The 23,522-nt window shown below is 44.5% G+C and overlaps 1 pseudogene; it reads left to right on the top strand.

Annotated features, from left to right (window-relative positions):
• Positions 1–21,315, top strand: part of LOC138813134 (polyunsaturated fatty acid lipoxygenase ALOX12-like) — a 44,312-nt pseudogene extending 22,997 nt beyond the window's left edge.
• Positions 21,316–23,522: the final 2,207 nt, after the last annotated feature.

Raw genomic sequence — 23,522 nt, 5'->3', positions numbered from 1 at the left:
TTTATGATTTTTAGTATCATTGCTACCCACATCTTGTTAAGAACCCTTAAGATAAGGTCCTTTTCCTGTTGAGATGTGTGAAGTCAAGTAACAAAATGGAAATGGGGTCCCAACAACACAGGGTTATGGGGACCAGTGAATGAGGAAGTGAGTAGGAAAGCGAACAGGGACATGGAAGTCCACCTCATAGCCAACTGTTCCATCTGTTGAAGTTGAAGCAGTCATAGATATTAGGTAAAAGGTTTGAGAGGAAAGGACAGACTCATAAAGGACAGAAATATGTGTATCTTTTTTCTAGAATCTGCAGAGTTCCTAGAATGCAGGTCCCACCCTTTTTGCTCCCTTTATGGTCTGGTTCTTCTGGCCCAGAACCTGGTCGGTGAGTCACTTAGTGTGGGAGTGGGGGGTGGAATGAAGTTGGAGGTTACCTGATACCTCAGCATCTCAGACCCACCTGGTTTTAGCAAAATCCCCTGAAAAGGAACTTGTGGTTCTTCAAGCATCTTGTCCTCAAACTAAACAAGTTTAGGGTGGGGCAGAAATTCAGCTAGGTCACCAGGCATACACTGGGGAACAAGTCACAGTGTTGTGCAACTGTCACCACTACTTCATTCTAGAACGTTGTCTCAGTCCAAAGAAAGAACTCTTGCCCATTTAGCAGTTATTCCCATTCCTCCTGCCATTAAATCACAGGAAGAGACATCTAGGACTCACACATTCAGAGGGCTGACCACATATACAGGCAACAAGAAGACAGACATCTACCAGCAAAGAGAGAGAGAAACCAACCTTATTGGGGCTGGGAATATGGCTTAGCGGTAGAGTGCTTGCCTTGCATGCATGAAGTCCTGGCTTCGATTCCTCAGTACCACATAAACAGAAAAAGCAATAAGTGTTGCTGTGGCTCAAGTGGTAGAGTGTTAGCTTTGCAAACAGAGAGGCTCAAGGACAGTGCCCAGGCCCTGAGTTCAAGCTCCAGGACTGGAAAAAAACCAACAAAAATAACGTCACTGTGTCAGACTTAAAAAAAAAAAAGAAAGAAAGAAAGAAACCAACCTTATTAATAGTTTGCTCTTGGATTTTTCTCCCTCTAGAACAGTGAGAAAGTTAATTTCTGGTGTTTCAATGTCCAGAGTATAAGAAGATTTTTTATGGCAGTTCTAGAAAACAAATACAATAATATTTTAATTATATCATTCCTATTATGCTTATTTGTTAGATAATATGTAGGAAGTTAAGTTTTATATTAAAAAATGTTAACCTGGGGCTGGGAAGGTGGCTCAGTGGTAGAGTGCTTGCCTTGCATGCATGAGGCCCTGGGTTCGATTCCTCAGCATCACATGCAGAAAAGCATGAAAGAAAGCAGAAAAAGTCAGAAGCGGCACTGTGGCTCAAGTGGTAGAGTGCTAGCCTTGAGCTGAAGAGCTGAGAGATCAGGCCCAGAGATCAAGCCTCATGTCCGACAAAAAAAAAAAAAAGTTAACCTGAAGCCAGGTGGCCAGTGGCTCATGCCTGTAATCCTAGCTACTTGGGAGGCTGAGATCTGAGGATCACTGTTCAAAGCCAGCCAGGGAAGAAAAGTCCCTGTGAGACTCTTATCTCCAATTAGCCACTTGAAAACCAGAAGTGGAGCTGTAGCTCAAAGTGATAGAGTACTAGCCTTGAGCAAAAAGAGCTTGGGGACAGGGCCCTGAGTTGAAGCCCCACAACTGACAACAACAACAACCAAAAAGTTAACCTGACAATTGGTCAAGATATTGAGGACCTGCACTTGGCTTAAATTTGTTTGTGTGAAAATTGTATAAAGATTCAGCTATACAGAATAGAAAAGTTGCTGTTATTCCATAAAGAAATCCTTTCTGTTGATTTGGATCTGAAATGTCTATGCACTAAAATGTAAGACACTGGAGCTCCTGGGAGGTGGTGCAGTCTTTAGGAGGTGGAGTCCAGAAGGACGTAAGGTGACCAATGGTGTGCCTTTGAGGGGGGTATTGGCTCCTGGACCCTGCTATCTCTCTCTGCTTCCAGGCTGCTTGCTATTGGGGGAAGCAGCTTTGCTCCAACCCATGGTCCTTTTCTTTTCTCCTGCAGTACTGAGGACTAACTTTAGGACCACATGCTTGCTAGGAACACACTCTGACTCTTAAGCTACATTTCCACTCCTTTTTGTTTTAGTTACTTTTTCATATGGGGTCTCACATTTTTGCTGAGGGCTGACCTTGGACCTCAATCGGCTGCCTATGGCTCCTGCATAGCTGGGATTACAGGTGTGAGCCATCATGCCTAGCCTTGCAATGGTCCTGGTTGTGATTTTTCTGCCTCACCTCCAAGCCCAAAGTAATGGGACCACGTGAATATGGACTGGACTCTTGGAAACTGTGAGCCAAGGTAAGTATTTCTTCCTTTTTATTGGATTATTTTCAGTATTTTTGTCATACTAATAGAAAGCTGGCTAACACATAAAATTGGTCCTGAGAGGTCAAGTTTTGCTGTTTCTGTGATTATATCAAACAATGGTGTTCTGAGACTCTGCAATCATTTAAAGTAGGAATTTGGAAAAGTTTGGAGAACAGACTAAAGAAAGACTCGAATGCCATAAGCAGAGCTCAACAGGTGATTCTGGTGGGAGCTCAGAAGACCAGAGCGCTGATACAAATGGATGCTCCAACTCATCAGGCTTTGGGTGAAAATGAGGACCTGTTGAAATAGACCAGAGACCATTTGTCTTGTATCTAGTGAAGAATCTATCTACATTTTTCCCATGCCCCAAGATTTCATGGGAGACTGAGTTAAATGTAATGAACTAATAAATCCAATGGAAAAAAACTTCAAAACATCACAGAATTCTGTTAGTAGCATACCTGCTCTGGTCAGATTTGGTGTAACAATTAAGAGCAAAAAACATCAGGGCCAAAAGATTTGAAATTTTTGTAGTTTTGTCAGAAAACAAAAGTATTTAAAGTTGTGGCCAAGAAGAGTACGGTTGCTAAAACAACCTTTAAAAACAAAAGCTGGTGCCAGTGGCTCATACCTATAATCTTAGCAACTTAGGAGGCTGAGATATGAGACTAATGGTTTGACACTAGCTAGGACAGGAAAGTCTGTAAGACTTTTAGCTCCAATTAACCACCAAAAATCCAGAAGTGGATCTGTGGCTCAAGTGACTGGGCTCTAGCCTTGAGCAAAAAAATTATAGGACAGTGCCTAGGCCCTGAGTTCAAGCCTCAGTACTAAGAGAAAGACAGTGAGTGAAGGAGGGAGGGAGAGAAAGAAAAGAAGGAAAGAAGGGAAAGAAAAAGAAAGAGAAAAAGAGGGAGGAAGAGATAGGGAGATTCAGGGAGAGAAAGAAAGAAAAGGAAGAAAACAAAGGAAGAAAGAAAAAGGAAAGAAAGAAAGAAAAACAGGAAAAGAAAGAAAGAAAGACAGGAAAAGAAAGGAAGGAATGAAGAAAGAAAGAAAAGAAAGAAAAAGAAAGAATCCTGTGTAGCCCGGATTTCACGTGTGAGCCATTGATACTTGACTATGTAATTTTTAAAGTAGGGTTTATACAGGAGATCATAGCTAGAAGTTTGGATTTGGATTTTTGAGCAATGTTCGACTTTTGAAGCTTTAGGAACTTTTTTTGGGGGGGGGGAGGGTGTTCGGTCGTGGGGCCTGAACTCTGGGCCTGGGCGCTGTCCCTCAGCTCTTCAGCTCAAGGCTAGCGCTCTACCACTTGAGCCACAGCGCCACTTCTGGCTTTTTTCTTTTTGCTTATGTGGTGCTGAGGAATCGAACCCAGGGCTTCATGCATGCAAGGCAAGCGCTCTACCACTGAGCCACCTTCCCAGCCCTTTAGGAACTCTTGAAGATGGACAGAAGACATTTCATATGGGATGTATGTAAGCATTTGCGAACAAGGAGAAGATTATTGTAGCACACAATCTCCAAAATCAATGTGCTAAAAGATAGATCTCAACTCCATGGTGTTATTGGAGGCTGTATAACCAGTGGGATGTGACCTTGGAGGGGACATTCAGACCCTGACATCTCCCCTTATGTCATTGCTTCCCCCAGTACAACGGGGTGAACAGCTTTACTATATTATTTTACTTGCCACAGTAATTCTCTACCTAGTCATGATTTAAAATTGACTGGGACCAGGAGAAAAAATAAATATTTTGTCTTCTTCAGTTGATTAGATATTTTTGTCACAGTAATGGAAAGTTGACTGACAAATTTTTTTTTTTTGGTCGGTCGTGGGGCTTGAACTCTGGGCCTGAGTGCTGTCCCTGCACTCTTCAGCTCAAGGCTAGCGCTCTACCACTTGAGCTATAGAACCATTTCCGGTTTTCTTGTGGTTTATTGGAGATAAGAGTTTCATGGACTTTCTGGCCCAGGCTGGCTTTGAACTGCATTCCTCAGATCTCAGCCTCCTGAGTGGCTAGGATTATAGGCATGAGCCACCAGCGCCCGGCATGACAAATTTTTTTATGGATGAAAGTGGAGCTGTGGCTTAAGTAGTAGAGCACTAGTCTTGAACAAAAAAGCTAAGCAAGAGCACAAGACCCTGAGTTCAAGCCCCAGTACCAAAACAGACAGACACACAGACACACAGATAGACAGACTGACACATAGACAAACACACAAACACACACACACATACACATTTTTTTCTGGTGGAAACATGCTGAATGTCTTAATGCAGAGTGAAGAATCCACCAGGCAGAGAAGCCTTATTATCTTTTCTAGTTTAAGATTAGTAGAATAGGGTAGGAAATGCTCTATCAATTCCTAGGAATTTGCCAAGACCATGTGAAGGAATTCACACACACACACACACACACACACACACACACACACACACACACACACACACACACACACACACACCAACTCTCTTTCATTACTTCTTTACCACTAAATTCAGAGCAGGCTTGGACATGTAGCACTAGATTTTGGCAAGGGACTTAAACATTAATTTATATGAATAGGAAAGTATTAGAGGGTTTCAAGTGGTTAAACCCCCACCTTGTCCTGGAAGAGGCAATTTGCCATGAGTCTTGAGTGCCTGGAACCATTTTTCTAGTAATGCCAAGTACACAATGTCCTAGTTATCTTTCTTAGGGTGAGTCTGAAGGATGAGTTTGCAGGGAGAAAATTTGAGGGATGAGGTAAATATCTCCCCGAAGCAGAGCAGATTTGCTTCTGCTTCAATGTAATAGTATAAGCCCTTCCAAATCTCCTGTAATGAAACTCAGCTAGGCCCATCCATGTCACCTCCATGGGACTATGGGTTTAGGAGCAAGCAATGTGAACATGAAGTTCTTGACATTGCTCCTTCTGTGAATATTGAAGTTCTTTTCCCGTGATCCAAGAGACTGTGGCTTCTGCTAGGCTCCCATAGACAGTAATTGGCTAACTGATTCGCTTGTAAGCAGGGGAAAATTCCAGACCTTCCCATCTACCCAACTTTTCACAATTTTACCTGCCACAGTGTTATAAAGAGCGCCAGGGGCTCACATCTGTAATCCTAGCTACTCAGGAGGCTGAGATCTGAGGCCCATGATTCAAAACCAGACTGAGACTGTTATCTCCAACTAACCACCAGAAAACTGGAAGTGGTACTGTGGCTCAAAGTGGTAGAGCACTTGAGCAAAAAAAAAAAACTCGAGGACAGAACCCAGGACCTGAGTTCAAGCTCCACAAAGGACAAAAAGAAAGAAAATGCAAATCAAAACTACCTTGAGAGGAAGATACTAGTGGAAGGAGGTTGGGCTAACAAGGATGAAGGTTAAATACAGTCTAAATGGATTATTTGCAACTATGAAAATAGAAACCATTTAAAATGCCTTAAACCTGACATAAAGGGGGAGGGTGCTAGAGGGGAGAGTGATAACTATTTGTGTTGGTGAGGGAGATGTATGTCCTGATATTACCAACTTTTGGGAAAACAATTTTCCAATATTAACATAAAATATGTATACAATTCAACACAGCAATCTCACTCTGGAGAATCTATGACATAATACAAAAGCTCTGTATAAAAGATATGTAGAGGGCTGGGAAGGTGGCTCAGTGGTAGAGCGCTTGCCTTGCATGCCTGAGGCCCTAGGTTTGATTCCTCAGCACCACATAAGCAAAAAGAAAAAAGCTGGAAGTGGCGCTGTGGCTCAAATGGTAGAGTGCTAGCCTTGAGCTGAAGAGTTGAGGGACAGTGCCCAGGCTCAGAGTTCAGGCCCCACGACCAGACCCCCCCCAAAAAAAAGATATGTAGAAATGTGTGAATATATGAATATATACATATGATTCATCATAAATAATTATAATTATAAATAATACCATAAAAGTCTAGCAAGAGGGGAACTCCAGCCAGGAAGGAGAGCTCACATCTATAATCTCAACTACTTCGGAAGCAGAGATCGGGTAGATTATGTTCCAAGGTCAGCAGGCAAAAACAGCCACTGCCACTGATGCCTATCAGTGGCTCACACCTGTAATCTTACCTACTCAGGAGGCTAAAATCTGAAGGTTGTACCTTAGCAAAAAAAGCTAAACAACAGCACCCAGGTCCTGACTTCAAGCTCCAAGACCAGAAAATGAAAATAATAATAATAATAATAAATCCCTACCTTAAAAATAACCTAAATTCAAAAAAGGCTCAAGGTATGATTCAAATAATAGGATGTTTGGGCAAGGCTGAGTTCAAACTCTGGTACCACCAAATAAATAAATAAATCCTAAAAGATAATGAAAAAAAAATCTCCTTACTGATTTGAATATTCCCATCATGGAGTTTTCTCTTACCTGTTTTGATAACTTAGTTAGTATTGTTTAAAAAAAGAGAGAGAGAAAGAAAAAAGCATGTTCTAACAACAACAAAAATTGTTTATTTCTGTGGAAGAAAAAAAAACATGGTGTAATTCTATAAATAGGAAGGGGACAAGTATACTTGCGTTGCTGACTTCTTTTGGGGTGAGCGTTGCAAAGTAGAAAACAAAAGGAGAAGATTAAATTAGCCATTTTCTAAATGGGTCAAGGTAGAAACTTATTTTAGTATGAACACTCCAATTTTTCTCTGAATCTGGGTTGTCCCTAGCCTGGCCCACAAGGACATGCCCCCTTCCCCTTTCTCTGGCAGAACAGCCATGGGAAGAGTTGCGTCATTGAGCTGAAAGGCAGACCCGGAGGGAGGCAAATCCCAACCAGTGGCATCCAAAACCTCTTCTGAAAATGCTCACTAGCGTTAAATCAGAATTAAAAAACGGGAAGAGGGAAGATAAAGGACCTGGAGAGAAATTTGGTGAATCTCCCTGTTAGGAAAATGGAGGAGAATGGAAATGGAATAGGCCAGACTGGATCATCAACAGGCCAGGACTCTTTACTGAGGGACAGCGAGGGACACAGACCTTCCCACGGGTTTGGAGGTTGTGCTGAGAGGTGGGACAGGAGCTGGGGTTTTATGGAAGGTCCAATCAAGGAGGCAGAGGTTAATGAAAAAGCCCCTAGGTCAAGGAAGATGGAGGCCTTTCAGTTGGGCCCATAATGGGATGTTTATAGCTTGGCTTAGGTGGATTGCCCTGCCTGCACTTCAAACAAGTTCACACATACCTGGGATTTGGCCTGGAGTCTGTATGGGCCTGGGACAATAGGGTGGGGGTCAATCCTTCACTCCCCTTCTGTCCCCATCTAGGTCCCCACTTCCCAGAGTCCACGCTTCTCGCCCCCTCCCTCGCCACTTCTCTGCACTGCTCTGAGAGGAGCAAGCTCTTTTCCCACCTTCATCGGGAACAATTGCAGCTTCAGGCTTGTCAAGGGTGGGGATCTGGAGTGCCCCAATTCTACAGGGGGCAGACTCCCAGATCCCTGCTTTATTAAGCCGAGGACTGGGTGCTGCAGAAAACACATCAAGAGCAGCACTCAGCATTCCTGCGGAGCCTTAAAACTACAGGCCGGAGTCCTCAAGGCATCCGCTTGGCCACCGGGGCCTGGCGCTTCTCTGGGTCTTGCAGCGCTGTGTAACTGTGGCTGGTTGGAGAGCTCAGGGAGACAGAGCTGGAGCTGCGGCTCAGGCCTCCTCAGAGCCAGATGGAGAGGAGCCCAGGATCCCTGGCCTGCTACGACTGTGGAGGGGGAGAGGTCGAGGGGCAGTGACTGACAGGCTGAGGAGTGAGTGGCAATACAAGCACCATAGCTGGAACTTGTGTCCACGGAGTGGAGAATCTGTTGGGGGAGCAGAGAGGGACAAGGTTGGGAGCCAGAGGTTTGGGCTGAGTGTATCCCTAACCCTACTCCAAATGGCCCAGAACCCGAATAAATACCCGTCCAGTGGTCAGATGGGAAGCTCAGTGGATTGTGGGAAATAGATGATGGTGAGGATGGTCCACCATCAGCTCGAGTCAGGCAAGTAGCAGGCTGTGGCCTCTTCTCTTCTGGCTGCAGCAGGTTCTCTGAGATCCACTGGGCAGGTGGTGTGAGGTGGTGTGGCCCTGGTAAACAGGCTGGCTAAGGGGGCGGCTCTGTTCTCGAGCAGCCTCTCCCAGACCTTGCTAAGTCTAGTGGTTTGGGCCCCCACAGGAAGAGGAATTTGACCTTGAAACCCCCTAGAACTTGGGGTTACTGCAGTTCGTGAAGCTGCACAAAGAGCATGTACTAATGGATGATATGTGGTTCTACAACCGAATCACTGTGGGGGGGGGGGCAGAGCCTGCGCAGAGGTGGCCTTCCCATGCTACCTCTGGGTTCAGGGCCAGGGCATGGTGAGCCTGCCAGAGGGCACGGGTGAGCGGGCAGCATTGGGAAAGTGAGCACATGGCCTAGCTGGCCAGCAGTGGGAGAGGCAGGATGAGGAGGCTTGGAGGGGAATTACTTAGAGAAAGGACAATGAAAGGATTGGTATCCGCATGCAAGGAAGGTGGAAAAAATAGAAAGTCCACAATTAGCCAGGTGCCAGTGGCTCACCTGTAAACCTAGCTATTCAGGATGCTGAGAACTGAGGATCACGGGTTCAAAGCCAGCCCGGGCAGCAAAGTCCATGTGACTCTTATCTCCAATTAACCACCAGAAAACTGGAAGTGGCGCTGTGGCTTAAGCAGTAGAGCGCTCTCCTTGAGCTGAAGAGCACAGGGACAGTGTCCAAACCCAAAGTTCAAGCCCCATGACTGACAAAAAAAAAAAAAAAAAGTCCACAAGTAAAACACAGTGACGGAGGATAAGTGATCTGGAGACCCAGTGTTCCAACAAGGTGAGATCAGGGACAGGAGTTGTAACAATGATGGAAAAGAAAAGCCAAAGTAACTGAACGAATTAGCAAGGACAGGTGAGGGGCCCAGGGAATTGCAAATGACAGGTGACTTGAGTAGTGACAGCTGACAGAGCTAATAGAATGATGTTGTAGAACCAGAAACATGGGGGAAATATGGGTGATTCACTGAGGGACAGGGGGAGAGGTAAAAGGTGGGGATGCCTGAAAAGAGCAAATATAGAATTTGTTATCTTCATTGTAATTGTAAGAGAGATAACCGAAGAGAAAGAAAGAATGGAAACAGACACCTTTGAGGGACTGATGAACACAAAGTAAGACAGGAAGAGATCAGGTTAACAAATATAAAGTATGTTGTGAAGAGGTGACAGGAAAACAGAAACAAGAAATTATCTTCCGAACAGAAAGAAAGAGAAGAAAGGGATAAAAGGAAGGAAGGGGCCTGGGAAGGTGGCTCAGTGGTAGAGTGCTTGCCTTGCATGCCTGAGGCCCTGGGTTTGATTCCTCAACACCACATAAGCAAAAAGAAAAAAAAGCCAGAAGTGGCTCTGTGGCTCAAGTGGTAGAGCGCTAGCCTTGAGCTGAAGAGCTGAGGGACAGCGCCCAGGCCCAGAGTTACGGCCCCACAACCGGACCCCCAAAAAAAAGGAAGGAAGGGAGAAAGGGAGGGAGAAAAGAAGGAAGAAAGGACAGGAAGGAAGGAAGGAAGAAAGGAAGGAAGGAAGATGCCATTGTCTCATGCCTATAATTCTAGCTACTCAGGAGGCTAAGATCGTAGGACTGAGGTTTGAAGCCAAGCCAAGAAGAAAAATCTGTAAGACTCATTTTCAAATAATTAGCCAAAAGCTAAAAGTAGAATTGTGGTTCCAGAGGTGGAGTGCCAACTTTGAGTGAAAAAGCTAAGAAACAGTGTCCAGACCCTGAGTTCAAATCCCAGTACCTGCACAGAAAGGAAGAAAGAGGGGGGGGGGGAGAGGGAGGAAGGGAGGGAGGGAGGGGCAAGGAAGAGAGGGAGAGAGAGGGAGGGAAGGAGGCACGGAGGGAGGGATGGAGAGGAGAGAGAAAGAAGGAAGGAGAAAGAGAAGTTATTTATCTTCTAGGACAGGTGAGATGGCAGAATTGAGGGTAGTGCACATCAATTTCCTTAGTTTATGAATATCTAATGAGAGAAGATGAAGGACAGTCTCAGGATGAAAGCGTAGTGAACAAGAAACGTCATTTGGACAGATGACAAGGACAGGTACAATTAAACAGAAGCAATATGGGATAATGTGGGATAGGTGTAGCCATGGCAGGTTTTAAAAAGAGAATGCATGAATCAGGAAGGAAAGGGACAGGTAGGGAAATTTGAGTTAAGGGTTAAGAATGAATGGCAAGCATTCCATTTTTATCCCAAGACAATTATGAGGGCTAAGATTGGTGAAATGAAGAAAAGAGGCTGGATGAGGATGGCATAAATGATAAGCAATCACAAGAGTTAGAGACAAAGGAGTAAGAATATGATGCAGTAACAATTAAGAAATAAGAGATTAGGACAAGCCAAGGTGTACCATGAGATTGGATAAAGCAAGGTGGTCAGCCCTCTTCATATCTCCCTCACCTGCCTGGCAGGAGGAGACAATGCCTTGGATATCTTCCAGAAATATAGAGAAGAAACTGGAGGAAAGACAACGAATGGGTCTACCAGAGATCACTATCCACAGGCTTCTCTTGTTGGTTGCCATTGGTTCTGTATTTTCCCCTTACATATCACATGAATCTCTAGATTTTCCTGGCAGAGGACTGTAGTGTGGTAGACTCCATTCTACCATAGTCACCTGCCCCTTCCCTTTTCCTATTCCTTTCTCCATTATGGACTTCAGCATGCCTTCTTGATGCTTGGTCCCCATCTTTTAGCTGTGTCATCTGGAAGGAAGTGTTGCCATTGTCCATAGCTGCAGACTGTAAGAATGACTTACCCTTAAATATGTGATTCCACAAGGAGAAGAAGCAGGACATTGAATGGGCCATCAGGGCAAGGTAAGGAAGTGTTGGGAGTAGAGTGGGAGGCTGTCAGATCCCCAAACAGGTAGAATTTGGTAAGTTGGTGGTTTCATCCTTAACCCTGTCCTAGGTCTCTGAAGGTTGCCCTCAAGCATGTTTGTACTTCATGACATCCTGGAGCCGTCTGGTGGACTTTGAGCAGATTTACTGGGGCAAGAAGAGTGTCCTAGCTGGTTAGTGACTCCCTTAAGTCTCTATAAACTTTGATGGTCATTTCTTCTTTTCTTTTTTGATTAGTGTGCGGGTTGAACTCAGGGCCTGAATGCTGTCCCTGAGCTTTTTTGCTCAGGGTTAGTGATTTACCACTTTCTATCACAGTGCCACTTCCAGTTTTCTGGTGGTTAATTGGAAATGAGTCTTATGGACTTTCCTGCCCAGGCTGGTTTTGAACTACAATCCTCAGAGCTCATCCTCCTGAATAGCAAGGATTACAGGTATGAGACACCAGCACCTGTTGCAACCACAACATGACCTTTAACCCGCCCGCAAGGCAGTAATGGAGACCAGACCATGGAATTGAGGTTTGAGGTACCAGGTGACCTGGAGCCTTCTGCCAGCTTCAGATCCCAAGGTTCCATTAATCAAGGTTTTTATTGGTCTTGTGTAGGAAATAAGGTATAAACTTCAACCTGTGACAATACTCTGTATACAAGTGGTAGATGACCTCCTTATTCTGGGAGGGAGAGCTAAACAGTAAACAGCTTACAATTTGTATAAACCTAAGTCTTCCCTCAGGCTCCCATACCATTTAGGGTGGAGTTAGCCCACACCCAGGATAGACATCTGAATCCCTGTAAAGCTAGGACTGATTGACCTTTCCAGGAAACTCTCACTGTTCTAAGAGTATGTAAGGAGAAGGCATTCCAAACTCCCAATCCTTTAGGGTCTCACAGCATGGATTTTCAGGCTCTCGCTGTAATGACCTATGAGCGAGAAAACCCAGAGGCATGGTTAAAGGTGACAAAGGAGTTTTATTAGTTGGTCTGCAATGCTGTCCTGGGTTACCTCAGAATTAGGAGCAGCTGTACCCCAAGGAGTCAAGTTTTTTTTCATTTTTCCTCCTTCCCCCAGGTCTCTCTGCTCTCCACAGGCCTCTCCAATCTCTGCAGGTCTCTCTGATCTCCACAGGCTTCTCCCATCTCCATAGGCCTCTCCTGTATCTGAAGGCCTCTCTACATCTTCACAAGCATCTTGGCTCTCTGCAGGCCTCTCTGCTCTTTACAGGCCTCTCTATGGTCCTCTGGCCTCTGTGCAGGCCTCTATGCTCTTCACAGGCATTTTCACAGGCCTCTCAGCCCTGCATGGGGCTCTCCTCTGGCCTGGGTCTCCTTGGGCTTCTCTGCCAGCCTGGGCTCTCCTCAGGCCTGCTCTGGTCTGCTCTGGGAGGCATGTCTCTTGAAGCATGTCTCTTTCTCTGTGTCTTCTCTGAAACCTCTTGCCTCCCTATATCTGGTGGTCGGCCCAAACAAACCACCCACCAGTGGACCCCCTTTGATACCCTGCTCCCCAGCAGGGGGGTGGGGGGGAGGCATGCATGGCCTTGACATCAATGGGACTTCTCATCCCACTGATTCTAACACTCACAAGAGCCCAGCTGTCTTATAGTTTCTTGATGGCCATTTCTGATGGCCTACCTGCTATACTTCATGTATGATAAAATAAGAACTCCTTGTAAAATAAGGATATAGTGTGCCTGGTGGTCTCATGGAGGCCTCAACTCTGGATAAAAGATGGTCACATCTCTATAACCCTTGAATATAGCCTGTAGAGAGGGTAACTATCCTCTCTCTCACAGAGACAGTTCACCAGTGTTGGCAGAATGATGAGCTTTTTGGCTACCAGTTCCTCAGTGGTGCCAATCCCATGCTGTTGAGATACTCCACTCGCTGCCCTCCAGGCTGGTGTTGCCCTCTAGGACAGAAGGGCTTCCAGGCCAATTGGAGAAAGAACTCCAGGTACTTTCTCCCATATATGATTGCTTTCCTCTTTGGTAGTATGGCAAGCAGAAGTGATGAGGATGGACCACAAGGTGAGTATAAGGGAATGGAGGCTACCACACTGAAGTCCTCTGCTAGGAAAATATAGAGATTTATATAATATGAAGGGAGAAAATGCAGGACCAATGGCAGCCAACAAGATAGTAGACCGGAGATAACTAAGATCTGGCCATCTTGACAAGGGAAGACTTTAACTAATCTGTGGAGTACAAGGGATTGACAACCTGTAGTCCTTATAACTCCATCCACTACAAACAGATTGCATGTACCAAAAAAAGACTCTGCTTTTTTTTTTTCTGTGAAATAAGATGTTTTAGATCTTTTGCTTTGGATTGTTTATTCAGCTCTGCTACTCTAAACTACAGAAGTAGAAAAAATGGCAAAAACCTAGATGGAATGTCTTTACAACTCTTTTCTTTTGCTCTGGAGGCTGACTTTGGAATCCAACCATAGATAGGCTGAGCCTTTTCCCCAGACTGACTCACTGTTTGAGGCTGACTTTATCCTGCTGGATGGAATTCCAGCCATGAAATTCACGGATATAAGCTTTACTTGGCTGCCCGCCTTGTTATGCTGAAGATGGACAGCAAAGGGAAGCTACATCTCATGGTCATCCAGGTAAGTGGTCTGGAAATCTCCCCCAAATATATACTCTGTTCACATTATCTTTTGCCCAGAAACAAAGTCTCTTGTCTCATTACTTAGAACAGTTCAAAGCATGTCAGAATTGCTGGCAGCCTGTCGTTCCTTTCTGACAATCATTATGGCTCCTGTTGGTACTTATCCTCAGGCTCATAGCAGCCTTTGAATCTGTTGAACACTAGATTTATTTATTTATTTATTTTTGCCGGTTGTGGGACCTAAACTCTGGGCCTGGGCGCTGTCCCTCAGCTCTTCAGCTCAAGGCTAGTGCTCTACCACTTGAGCCACAGTGCCACTTCTGGCTTTTTCTGCTTATGTGGTGCTGATGAATTGAACCCAGGGCTTCATGCATGCAAGGCAAACACTCTACCACTGAGCCACTTTGGCCCTCTCTCCTTTTTCCTCAACTCTCTTCCAGACAGAGCTTTTTCCCCCCTCATATCTGCACTTTCTTGATTATACTTTGTTTTGGCCCTATGCTAACTAAAACCACATCCCTGCCCCCTCCCCTCTTCCACACCTCCAATTCTCAGCCCCCTCTTGCTCACTGGGTAGTGATCTCCCAGAGCCATACAACATCCTGAGCACTTGGGATTCCCAGCAGGCCCCAGGCAGCCAGGTCTTCAGGCGGACAGAGGGAGCCATAGGTCAGCTAAGCCACTGCCCAATGGAGCAGTTGCACAAGGCCGCCTCTGCTTATGCTCCCTGCCTGTGACAAAAGACACGAAAACTTGAGGGCAGCAACAAGGCTAGAAAATGATGGCATTCTACTCATAGTGGTCATATTCGTGAGGCTTCTGGATTTAGAGACAGAGTTAAAAGAAATAGAGTAACTGGGTACCAGTGGCTTACACCTGTAATCCTAGCTACTCAGGAGGATGAGATGTGAGGATTACTTCTCAAAGCCAGCCCAGGCAGGAAAGTCCATGAGACTCATCTCCAATAAACCACCAGAAAACTGGAAGTGGCACCATGGTTCAAGTTGTAGAGAGCTAGCCTTGATCCAATCCACTGAGGGACAGCGCCCAGTCCCAGAGTTCAAGCCCTATGACCAACAACAACAATAAAAAAAACACATCCAAAGCAATGCTAACATCACTAGAATAAATGCATAATATATAACCTACCAAGATGGCTGTTTTGAAGAAGAAAACTCTTATAGTTAATGGGTAAATCCTGGTGTGTTTAGTCAAAGAATATTAAATCCTATTACCATGAAAAAAGTATATAGCTCTCTGACACAAAGTATATATGAAGACATTTAAATGGAGACCTTTTATTATTGTTTCTTTCAGCAAATCTTTTGACTGTACCAGTGCTATACTGTAGGTTTTTTGTTTTTGTTTGTTGGGCATGGGGCTTGAACTCTGGGCCTGGGCACTGTCTTGAACTTGTCTGCTCAAGGCAAGTGCTCTACCACTTGAGCCACTGTGCCACTTCCAGTTTTCTGGTGCTTAATTGAAGAGTCTCATGAACTTTCCTGCCCAGGCTGGCTTTGAACCATGATCCTCAGATCTCAGCCTCCTGAGTAGCTAGGATTACAGGCATGAGCCCCGAGCACCCAGCTTATACTGTAGTTTTTAAATACAACTCACATGTTTTCGTATTCTCTCAAATTGTTGTATATAAAAGTTCATTGAAAAATGCTGGAAGGAGAAAAGAACCAAAAGAAATCCAGCTTTTACTATTATTAACACACATTTTCTATGTGTAAGAGGATCTAGGAATTGTCCTAAAGAGAAGGAAGTTCTGCATCCCTTCCCCCACATACCCCTACACATAGAGAAACAGTAGCTGGGCAGAGGTGACATGAAAGAGGAGCAGACAGGAGAAGTTGGGGCCTTCTGCTCTCAGAGAGCTCAGCTAACGTCTCTGGATAGGTATGTGGGGGGGCATCGTCCATCTCTTCTACCAGAGGGATGACATTGTGAGAGGGGACCCTGAGCTGCAGGCCTGGTGTCGGGAGATCACTGAGGTGGGGCTGTGCCAGGATCAGGATCGAGGTAAGATCCATCCCAGAGGCAAGAGCGCCTAGCCTCTTGCCAGAGGCCTTTCCTAGCTCTGCCACTCTGGGGATAGGACCTTAACCCCAAATCACACCTCTCCCTCTCCATGCATGAAAACATCTACAAGATAGTCACATATATTTTGTATTGTGTGTGGTACTGAGGCTTGTTGGTAGGCTATAGCTCTACTACTCGACCGATGCCTCTAGGCCTGTTTTGCAATGGTTCCTTTTGAAACAGTCTCATTTCCTGCCAGGGACCTGCCTAATTTAGGCTTCCTGCTGGGATCTCAGGCAACCACACAGCATCCCATTTCCCTTGATGGAGATGAAGTGCTTTGGGCTTTTCTGTATGAACAGATCTAAAATCACTATCTTGCCCAATGTTGGCCTCTATGCAGATTTAAATAACAGGTGTATATCACTGCACCCAGTTACCGGTTGAGAAAGGACCTTGGAAACATTTTCTGCCTGGGCTGGCCTTGAACTGCAATCCTCCCATTCTTAGCCTCCCAAGTAGCTAAGAGTGAGCCACCAGTGCATAGCAACTATTCACAATTTTTTTTTTTGTCGGTCCAGGGGCTTGAAATCTGGGCTTGGGTGCTGTCCCTGTGCTCTTCAGCTCAAGGCAAGTCCTCTACCGCTTGAGCCAAAGCACCACTTCAGGTTTTCTAGTGGTTTATTGGAGACAAAGAGTCTCACGGACTTTGCTGCCCGGGCTGGCTTTGAACCATGATCCTAAGATCTCAGCCTCCTGAGTAGCTAGGATTACAGGTGTGAGCCATCAACACCCAGCTAACTGTTCACAATTTTCATTCTAGACAGCCAGATCATCTTCCTGGAGGGCCCTGGACTCAAACCTTTACTCCTGGCCCTACTTCCAGTCATGCCCATAACTTGCCGTGAATGACCATAACTAGGTCGGAACTATATCCATGACGGCTTCTGTTTCATCTTCATGGTTCTCTATTTTTCTATCGTAGAATTCAATGAGAAGCTTCACACCAAAGCCTGTGGTAACTCACTGTGGCTTTTCCTACCTTCCTTCCTGCCTGTTACATCCAGCACACACACAAGGGCTTGGGTGTGTTGCACACTTGCCACAGGGCAAGGCCATTTCTAAACATAACCTCAGTACTGTCCATGCTTTGGCTCAAACCTGAACTCTGTATGCTAACCCTGATGCTCATCTATCTTTGCTTCAACCGCCTTCCTCATTAGGATCTAGACACTACCTTTAGTATCCTGACCCCGTGTGTGTGTGTGTGTGTGTGTGTGTGTGTGTGTGTGTGTGCGCGCGCGCGCGCGCAAGTATTCAGGGCCTGGGCGCTCCATCCTTTAGCACTTTTTTGCTCAAAGCTGGCACTCTGCCACTTGAGCCACAGATCCACTTCCAGCTTTTGGGTAATTGGCGATAACAGTCAAACAGACTTTCCTGCCTTGGCTAACTTCAAACCATAACCCTCAAATCTCTGCTAGGATTACAGGTGTGAGCCTGGCCCTCAGCCCACATTTTAATCTCTTGAGAAGGCCCTTTTCTCAGCTCCTTCCAGATTCAGATTCTTTTCTAGCATACAAGGATTACCCTGCACTGATTCCAATTGTCCTTAAGCTCTTCATCTGTCAGAGCAACACCTTAAATCTCATTCTCTACCTTTTTGGAGACAATTAAAGAAACTGGTTTGGAACTATTACAGCCAGACCTGGGCATGTACAGATCAATAATCAATACACCTAGCATGGATGGACTCTTACTTTAAAGGATCTTCTCCACCTACCCCACAGCACTCCATCTGGACTAAAATTTCTACAGTACTTCTCAATTATGTCTCTTGGGTTCCACAGGTCCTGACTCTAGATGTGAAAAATAATGGACTGTAGGGTCCATGAGACCAATTCTACAGTTACAGGGCATCCCCACTCCTTCAATTTTCTCAATTACAAGAGAACAGCACTTCCATCTTTTTGGTCTGATGTGGGACTTGAACTCAGGGCCTGGGCACTGTCCCTGAGTCTCTTTGTGCTCAAGGCACTGTCCCTGAGTCTCTTTGTGCTCTACCACTTGAGCCATGGTGCCACTTCCAGTTTTCTGGTGGTTAATTGGAGATAAGAGTCTCATGCACTTTCCTGCCAGGCTGGCTTCAAACCATGATCCTCAGATCTCAGCCTCTTGAGTAGCTAGGGTTATAGATATGAGCCACCAGTACCCAGCCACTTCCATTTTTTTTTTAATTGTGAAAATACCATACAGAGGGAGTTACGTGGGCAAGGTAATGAGTACATTTCTTATCAAGCATTGTTGCCTCCTCCTTTGTTTCCCCTTCCCATCCCTTCCCATCTTCCACCCTCCACCCCCAACAAAGTTGTAAAGTTCATTTTTCTTTTCTTTTTTTTTTTTGGGAGGGGGGGGTCCGGTCGTGGGGCCTGAACTCTGGGCCTGGGCGCTGTCCCTCAGCTCTTCAGCTCAAGACTAGCACTCTACTACTTGAGCCACAGCGCCACTTCCGGCTTTTTTCTTATGTGGTGCTGAGGAATTGAACTCAGGGCCTTATGCATGCAAGGCAAGTGCTCTACCACTGAGCCACCTTCCCAGTCCTAAAGTTCGTTTTTCGACATAACGACTTGTACATCTCATTGTTGCAATGGGTCCACCTGTATCCCTATTTAAATGATTTGTTTTTTCCCTTCCCCTCCACAAATTATACCAACATCAAATACAATGAAAGCAGGAGTTATACCCTGGGGGAAGGACATACAAAGTAACAAAGAAATCATCTTATAAATAAGTTAGAAACAATTGCAAGAAAGAAAAAAACATTTGAATACTTATCTTGGGGTTCATTTCACCTAACATCAACTCTTGGGGTTCATTTGACCTAACATCAACTTATCTGACCTTTTCTGCTTATCGCAGACATATACTAGTTATTGCAAATAAGAGAAACCATGGGACCTATGTTTCTTTGGGCCTGGCTTACTTCACTTAATATAATTTTTTCCAAGTCTTTCCATTTCCTAACAAATGGGGCAATGTCATTCTTTCTGATGAAGGCATAGAATTCCATTGTGTGTGTGTGTGTGTGTGTGTGTGTGTGTGTGTGTGTGTGTGTGTATCTCACATTTTCTTTCTTTTTTTTGGGGGGGGGGGGTCCGGTCATGGGGCCTGAACTCAGTCTGGGCGCTGTCCCTCAGCTCTTCAGCTCAAGGCTAGCACTCTACCACTTGAACCACAATGCCACTTCCGGCTTTTTTTTTCTGCTGAGGAATCGAACCCAGGGCCTCATGCATGCAAGGCAAGCGCTCTACCACTGAGCCACCTTCCCAGCCCCATATCTCACATTTTCTTGATCCATTCATTTACTGAGGGGCATCTGGGTTGGTTCCATATTATACTTTTCATTTTTTTATCATGTTAGTAGTTTTGTGTATTATTGCATTGTGAGGTTAAGTTGTATTGCCCCAAAGGCTAGTCAAGCTGTGTGCCTTTGGTTTCATATCCAATTTAGGTAACTTCCGCCTGTTAAACTCTTTTACTATTTTCCCTTTGGTTGTCTGTTGTCTGCTGTTTTTTTTTTTTTTTCCAACGACTTTTTTTTTTTTTTTTGGTCCGGTCGTGGGGCCTGAACTCTGGGCCTGGGCGCTATCCCTCAGCTCTTCAGCTCAAGGCTAGTGCCCTACCACTTGAGCCACAGTGCTACTTCCGGCTTTTTTCTTTTTGCTTATGTGGTGCTGAGGAATTAAACTCAGGGCCTCAGGCATGCAAGGCAAGCGCTCTACCACTGAGCCACCTTCCCAGCCCCCTTCCAACGACTTTTTAAAATCATGATATATGACCATACAGCCTATTAGGCCTCAGCCTCCAAATTGTATGATAGTCACAGCACACTGAGTGGCTTTGCATGGACCATCTCATTTATAAGTAACAATGGCCCTCATTTTTAGAGAAAAATGTTGAGATTCAAAGCAGCTAGAGCAATCAGTTCAAGGTCAGTAGCAGAGCCAGAACCAGGGCAGAATGGCACAGCTAGTGCCCTTGATCAGTCCATCCCGCTTCATAGATGTCAGCGGCACTTCCTGGTCCCTTAACTGAATTATCATCCAGCTCTTGTTTCTATCCTCTTACCCTGCTTTATTTCTACTGTCATCATAAACATACTGGATGTAGCTTTCCTTCTATTTATCTTTCCTCCCTACTAGAATCTATAGTATAAGGTGGGAAAGATTTCTCTCTTTTGTACCAATGCATTTCCAGTGACTAGAGTACCTGGTATAAAGTGGTTTGATGCTCTTTGAATGAATAGTTGGTTATTGTAGAGTATGGACATGTCGAGACATCAGTTTTTGTTGATTTGTTTTGTGTTGGTAATAGGGCTTAAACTCAGAGTCCGGGTGATCTCCCTTGGCTTCTTTGCTCAAAGCAAGTGGCATTCTTCCATTTGAGCCACACCTCCACTTCTGGCTTTTGGGTATAATTAATTGGAGATAAGATCCTCATGGGCTTTCTTGCCTTGGCTGGCTTTGAACCATAGTCCTCAGATCTCAACCTCCTGAGTAGCGAGGATTACAGGAGTGAGTTGCCGGTGTCCAGACAGTATTTGCTTCCTTATTTCAAGGTCATGGCTTCTAAACACCTTTCTTTCTTCTAGGTTTCCCTGTCTCTTTCCAGTCTCAGTGTCACTTCTGTCACTTCCTTACCATGTACATCTTAACATGCACTGCCCAGCATGCAGCTATCAGTCAGGGCCAGGTACAGATGGCAGAAAGCTTGGGGCAATGTCTAGATAAGGGGGATGCTTGAAAGAGAAATTAGGGAGCAACTTTCCTGAACTTAGAGCTTTGGTGAATTCTGATGATTCCTCCCTGGTTTGACTGGTATCCCTGGATTCCTAAAATCCCAGGCTCAATGAGGATGCACCCATCCACCATCAAGGAAGATGAGACAAAAGCCACAGTAATGGGGTTGTTACCTAATGTCTGGCAGACTTGTTTTCAGATGGCCAGCACATGGCTCCTGAGCTGGAGGCCACCAGACATGGTGAGAGGGGCCTCTGAGCCTAAGGTGCAGGACTTGGCTCCATCTCCCTATGTCTTGGAACTCAGAGCTAATGCATCCTTTCTTTCTGCTTCAGGTGCCCCTGGGTCATCACAAAGTAGGGTATTTTTCAGGCCCTGAGCCAAAAGCTGTGCTAAGGAGATTTCAAACAGAACTAGACAGACTGGAGAGGGAAATTGTGGCCCAAAATGAAAAGCTAGACTTTCCCTATGAATACCTGAAGCCAAGTTGCATAGAAAAGTGTCACCACTTGAGCCTAATCTGCTCATCCTTTAAAGACTTCTTTGCTTTCTGTTCCCTACTTGCTACTATTCTAATTTTACCCTATAACTGAGTTCCCTACTTGAATATTTCACTCCCCGAGGCACTGTCCTCAGCTCTCAGTACCCTGTGAGAATGGTCTTCTAATTGGAACTGTATCTTTTAGAGAAATCCACTATCTAGTCCTGTAGTTTTCTCCTGGTCTGGAAGTTTGACTTATCCATTTGTTATGTAATTCTTAGGATTGGTTTTCACTTGATATGATATTGAGGTCAAATTTTATTTCCTCATTTGTCTCTTCAGTTATTCCAGTATCTTATATTCAGAAACCTATCCTTCCCCACTAATCTCCAATCTGACACATCGTCATATTTGAAATAGACTGTGAGTTGTCTATTTGACTCCATGCACTAATTTGTCTTTCTCTGTACCCCACTGATTTACTCACTATGGCACTATATCTAATGCAGCCAGGTGATTTTTTTTTTTTTTTTTTTTTTTTTGTCGGTCGTGGGGCTTGAACTCTGGGCCTGGGCGCTGTCCCTCAGCTCTTCAGCTCAAGGCGAGCGCTCTACCACTTGAGCTACAGCGCCACTTCCGGTTTTCTGGTGGTTTATTTGAGATAGGAGTCTCACGGTCTCTCCTGCCCGGGCTGGCATTGAACCGCGATCCTCAGATCTCAGCCTCCTGAGTAGCTAGGATTACAGGCGTGAGCCACCAGCGCCCGGCTTGCAGCCAGGTGATTTTTGGATAAGACATATTTATACAATCTATTCTGACTGATTGGTTAAATTTCATCTATCTACAAGTCATATGCTGGATAATTTTATACATTTTGGATTCCATTTGCTGCTTATGTTTTCATGTTTTACATATGTGTTCACAAATAACAAAGAGCAGAGGGCTGGAGGCCTGAAGAGGGTATATATATATCAACAACTCTGCCAAAATTCTATGCCTCCATTAGAAAGAATTCTATGCCTCCATCAGAAAAAAATGACATCGCCCCATTTGTTAGGAAATGGAAAGACTTGGAAAAAATTATATGAAGTGAAGCAAGCCTGGCCCCAAAAAACATAGGTCCTATGGGTTTCCCTTATCTGCAATAACTAGTATATGTCTAGGACAAGCAGAAAAGGTCAAAAGCTATGTACATATGACCATACAAGATGATGTTAAGTAAAATGAACCCCAAGATAGGGACACAAGTGGATTTTTCTTTCTTGCTATTGTTTTTAACGTATTTATAATGTACTATGTGTTTTGTTTTTGTTTCTTTGGTATGTTCTTCTCCCATGGAATAACCTGTTTTCACTGTATTTGATGTCGCTGCTCTGCATCTTGCATATACATTTTTCTAATTTGGGGAGGGGAAGGGAAATAACAAAATGCTGAAACAAGGATACAGGCTGACCCATTGTAACAATGAGATGTACAAGACACTATGTTGAAAATGAACTTTACAACTTTGTCAGGGGAGGGGGAGGGAAGGGATGGTAGGGGAAAAACAAAGGAGGAGGAGGTAACAATGCTTGATAGAAAAAGTACTCATTACCTTACTCATGTAACTGTAACCCTTCTGTACAGTATTTTTACAATAAAAATATATTTTAAAAAATTATTAAAATAACAGAAGAGATAAGAATAATAGAGGTGAATTTGATCAAAGTACCTAATGTGCATGTGTAAAGACAGTGCAATGGAATCTTCTTTTTATAAATATACACTAATAAGTGCATAAACACATACACAAATGAATTGAAAATGTTAAAGTTGAGCACCAGTGATTCACACCTGTAATCTTAGCAAAGTACACAAGAGGCTGAGATCTGAGGATTATGATTTGAAGCCAGACCAAGCAGGAAAATCTGTAAGACTCTTATCTCCAAGGAACCAGCAAAATCCAGAAATGGAGCTGTGGTTCAAGTGCTCCAGTGCCAGCCTTGGGTGAAAAAGATAAGGAACAATGCCCAAGCCCTAAGTTCAAGTCCTAGTGCAGGCATTAAAAAAAAAAGGAAAAGAAAATGTATTAAATCAATACTTTAAATCAAAACTTAGGGCAAAATCGCCATTTACTGCTTTTTAAGATTGTTTTTCTACATAGACCAAAAAGGCTTCCAGCTTGCTGTTCTGCCTTATACTCCTGAGTCTGATGATTACAGACTCAAGTTCTATGCTCGATCATTTTTACCGTTATTATTACATACGCTTTGGGACAAGCTAGTCAGACTAAATGGAAAGGAAATTTTAAGTTTCAGAAATAACAAAATGTCACTATCT

This window comes from Dipodomys merriami, unplaced genomic scaffold (genome assembly GCF_024711535.1).
Source record: "Dipodomys merriami isolate MVZ:Mamm:240054 unplaced genomic scaffold, mDipMer1.0.p SCAF_59, whole genome shotgun sequence".
Taxonomy (NCBI): Eukaryota; Metazoa; Chordata; class Mammalia; order Rodentia; family Heteromyidae; genus Dipodomys; species Dipodomys merriami.
The sequence above is the reverse complement of the archived record's forward strand: the minus strand, read 5'-3'. Positions and strand labels throughout refer to the sequence as shown.